The 4269-nt window shown below is 42.9% G+C and overlaps 1 protein-coding gene across 6 annotated transcripts in view; it reads left to right on the top strand.

Moving 5' to 3' along the window:
• LOC108293211 (ribosome biogenesis protein BMS1 homolog) overlaps nt 1-4269 on the top strand; it is a 26004-nt gene that overhangs the window by 12856 nt on the left and 8879 nt on the right. The window contains exons 4-5 of one of the 6 annotated variants that reach the window (XR_001820587.1): nt 199-351; nt 1973-4263. The gene's annotated coding sequence lies outside the window, so the exon portion shown is untranslated. Of the gene's footprint in view, nt 1-198; nt 886-1972; nt 4264-4269 lie in introns of those variants that run through there. The other 5 variants (XR_001820588.2, XR_005197702.1, XR_005197703.1 and 2 more) reach the window with 5 other exon arrangements.

The raw sequence follows: 4269 nt of genomic DNA, 5'->3' as shown, positions 1-4269 counted from the left end.
TAGCTTCCTGGCCTCTCTTTACTTGTAGCTGACCTGCTCTCTCAGTGCCTGACTCACATGTGGCCATTGCTGTAACCACCACAGACAGAGGCCTTTGGTTCCTGAGTTGGAAGAATCATGGCCTAACTCGTTGAAAACAATGAGTCCTCTAGGGCTGTAGGTTTTGTTCTCACTTTTCTGCCTTGGTGTTCTCTTTAGTGACAGAAGATAACGAAGAAGATTATGATACCTGAGAAGAGCTTGGAGGGTTGTTTCGTGTCAGCCAGCCTGACAGCGTGGAAGCACAAGGCCGACTCTTTGGACTGCTTCAGATTTCTTGTGGAGGTGCCCCATGACTGGGATTTAGAGGAGGTAAGGCTGGGAAATACGTTTATTAGAGAGTTGTTCTAGAATAAGATTATCTGATGTCAATATTCCATACCCGTTGTTGATTTCTTATTTTTATAGGATGACAGGTCATCGTCCCAGATACTGTGGTGGGCAGTTCATGCATTCTAAGCAATAACACATTCTGAGTTTAGTTCATTGCACAGCCCACAGAGGACAGGTTCAGCTTCCAGTGTGAACAGTCGTGCAATCTTTATTTTGAAGCATCACACAAAAATTTTTATACATCTGATGTATTTTGTGTTTTATCACTAGGATATACGTAGCATCCCTGAGTTAACATTTATAGTTTCTGCTATTTGTAAGCATCCAGAAATCTGTGATACCTGTAAATGTTCTTCCTGCAACTCACCACTTTGTAGTCACACTGGAATTCATTCAGTACTCAAATTTCACACAGCTTACCCTCCTCTTAGGTCTTTTCTCTTTCTCTCTTTTCTGAGATATGGTCTTGCTCTACATTCCAGGCTGGAGTGCAGTGGCAGTACGGCCCAATGAAGCCTCGACCTCCTGGGCTCAAGGGATCTTCCCACCTCAGCCGTCAGAGTAGCTGGGACTATAGGCATGAGCCACCAGGCCTGGCTGCTTCTTGCCTTTTTTGTAGAGACAGTGTTTCACCATGTTGAGCTAGTCTCAAACTCTTGGCTAGAGTGATCTTCCTGCCTTGCCCTCTCAAGAGTTCTGGGATTACAGGAGTGAACCATTTCATCACCCCTTTTCTCTATATTCTCTTCTGGAATGTTCTGATCTTCCAAAGGCTGTCCTCTTTTTTGTCAATTCAGTTTGGCTTAGGTGTCACTTCTCACAGAGGCCCAATTGCTCTCATCCTGCCTATTGTAATTTTCCAGGTAACACTTAATGCTCTTTATGAGATTTCATTTAACCGTTTTTTAATGGTGAAATTTAATACAGATACAGAAAACCACATAAAAACAATTGTTTAACTTAATGGGTTGCCAGAAGGTGAATACTCCTGTACTCAGCACTCAGGCTGGGAAATCAAGCTTTGCTGCTTGATTGTGACACCAGCCAGGGTCCTCTTCCTCCCTGTGGAAGGAGGTGTGGTCCAGCCTCTTGTGGCGACTCTTTTCTTTTCTTCCTGGTTTCCCCTTCCGTGCTTCCATAAGCATCACAGTTTACTTTTACCTGATTTTCATTATGGGTTTTCCATCTGTCTTTTAAAATTTTTAGTCAACAATCTTCTTTCCCATTTCTTTTTTTTATTATTATTACATTTTATTTAAGAAACCAAGTCGTTTGTCTGTAGAGTTTCTCATGGTATGGATTTTGAGGATTGCTTTGCATCCCTCTGCAGTGTCTCAGGCCCTCCTGTATTTCCTGTGAATGGGTATGGAGCATTACTGACAAAAATTCTGAGATGACTGGAATGTATATCCGAGGTGTGGGTTGTGGCTCCTTGTGGCTACTGGGCACTTTAAATGTGGCTAGTGAGATGGGAGAACTAATTTTTAAATTTTATTTAATCTTAATTAAGATGAATTTAAATAGCCACATGGTTGTATTTACCTGACGGATAAAACATGTAGCAGTTGGATAGGATTTAAATTTGATTTTTATTTTTCAGCAAAACTTCTTCCCAGGTGGTGGTGTTTTCTTATTGGGAGGCACATAAAGACTGGTTGTGTCATTTTAATGGCATGAGATGGAGAGATGGTCTAATCTGCCATACACTGCGATACACTGGGACAGTGGCCAGTGATTTGAACTTTGTGGCATAGATGGAAACTTCCAGGTTTTCTTGGTGGTAGGCAGAGGCCTCAGTTTTTAAGAAACTCCCCAGCTTCACCCCTGCCAATGAGGACGTTGATTGAGGATATTCCTATCAATTTTAAGTAGAAGAGATTGTTTCTTGATGTTGAATTTCAGGTAAGGAATCTAGCTCCTGCATATTGCGGTGGTGGTGCTTGGGCTGAGACAGGTCTAGAGAGCACGGTCTGAAAAGGGGCTCAAGGCAGTAGCTGTGAAAGACCCCTGGGATGTTTTCTGCTCCCCTCTCTGCAAATACCCTGGAGGGAGATCCCGTTAGTCACTATGGGGGTGTGTGTGTGTGTTCATCACTTGTTTTATTTTCATTTTTGTTTTTCTGCATAAAGTCTGCAGACTTTCCAACAGTACCTTGATGTTTTCTGAAAGCAGAGCCGATGTGCACACTCTAGGGCCTGAGGCCTCAATTCGGTGGTATTTACTCGGGACTGGTGTGTTCCTACAAACCGTGTGATGGGGTCAGGGCCCAAGAACACTGGTTTCTGTGTCCTGTTTCTGTGTTAAAAAGACATTTCATTCAACTGGATAACAGGCCAAGTCTAGTGGAGAAAAGGTCTACTCTGCCATAGGATGGGGCCGCAGCCAGCAGTTCAGAAGACTGTTGTGTGTCTGGATATTTCCAGAGCCTCCAGTTGCTGGCAGAGGGCCAGAAGGTAGGGTGCATTTGTGTGCAGATGAGAGGAGGGGGTCTGTTCACCCCGATGTGATGTTGGCCATGTGTGGGCCCTTGAGTTTTCAGGGTTGGATGTCCTGACTGACACTGCCATAGGAGGGTGTAAGAGGCTGAGAGTGATGCAACTGTAGGCTGTGTGGATGATGTTCACAGGAAGCCTCCCTGCTGCCTGTGGCAAGAGCACAGAGTGAAATGCTTGGAGCTGGGAAGAGGCAATAAAAGCCTACAGAATCTATTCCCAGTTCATCTCCCATCCTAGTCCTATCATGGCCTAACATCCTTAGCTACCGGTTGCAGAGGAGATTCTGCACATTTGTGGTCATGTGGCCTTGGATGCTGGCTGATTCACATTGGTGCCCCTGGCATCTGTGACTGCATCTGCAGTTTCAACGGGCTCAGGAACAGGCTAAAGGGCCTCCAAGCTTCCTCCAGTTTCCATGTATATGCATGTGGAATATACTCTCTTGGCCTGGGTCTTTCCTGCCTTTTCTTGCCAATTGGGTGATATCTAGCTTATTAACCAGTGTTTTTTGAGCTTTAATAGAACTGGCTCAGACCAGTTGGAGACCTGAAAAGGGCTATGTGATAGACATTTATTTTAGAGTAGTTTCAAATGTACAGCAAAATGGAGTACAGAGTCCAAAGTTCCCATATGCCCTCGATTCCTGTACACGCTTGGGTCACTCCACTAGCAACCTCCTATACCAGAGTAGAATATTTGTTATAGTCATGAACTTATACTGACATGTCATCATCACCCAGAGTGATACCCTTGATGATGCCCATTCTGAGGGTTTGGAGAAATGTATAACGAGTGTATGTATAATGAATGTGTCATCATAGCTGTTATGATATCCTGCAGTATATTTTCACTATGGTAATTATCTTGTGCTCTACTTATTTATTCTCTCTTTTCCTAACCACCGCAAACCACTAATCTTTTCAGTCTCCATAGTTTTGCATTTTTCTGAACGTTATGTTCTTGGAATCATAGAGCAGATAGCTTTCCAGATTGGCTTCTTTCAGTTAGTAATGTGCATTTAACATTCCTCAGTGTCTTCTGATGGCTCAATAGCTCATTTCTTTTTAGAAGTAATTAATATTTCATTTTCTAAATATACCACAGTGTTATTTATCAGTTAAGCTACTGAAGGACAACTTAGTTCTTCCTGTGTTTTGGTAGCTATTTTAGAAACTGCTATAATAAATATCTGTGTGCAGGTTTTTGTGTGGACAGCAGCTTTCTGGTCATTTGAATAAAGACCTAGGGAGTGCAACTGCTGGATCACATAGTAAATGTATGTGTAGTTTTGTAAGAAACTGCCCATATTAGGAGAGTCTTTCCGATGGTAGAGGAGAACATGTTAACATACTGAAGAATCAGTCTATCAGAAGGAGATAGAACTTGAGGATCTATAAAGAAT

The sequence above is a fragment of the Cebus imitator genome, unplaced genomic scaffold (genome assembly GCF_001604975.1).
Source record: "Cebus imitator isolate Cc_AM_T3 unplaced genomic scaffold, Cebus_imitator-1.0 Scaffold525, whole genome shotgun sequence".
Taxonomy (NCBI): Eukaryota; Metazoa; Chordata; class Mammalia; order Primates; family Cebidae; genus Cebus; species Cebus imitator.
This window is presented reverse-complemented; position numbering and strand designations above follow the sequence as displayed.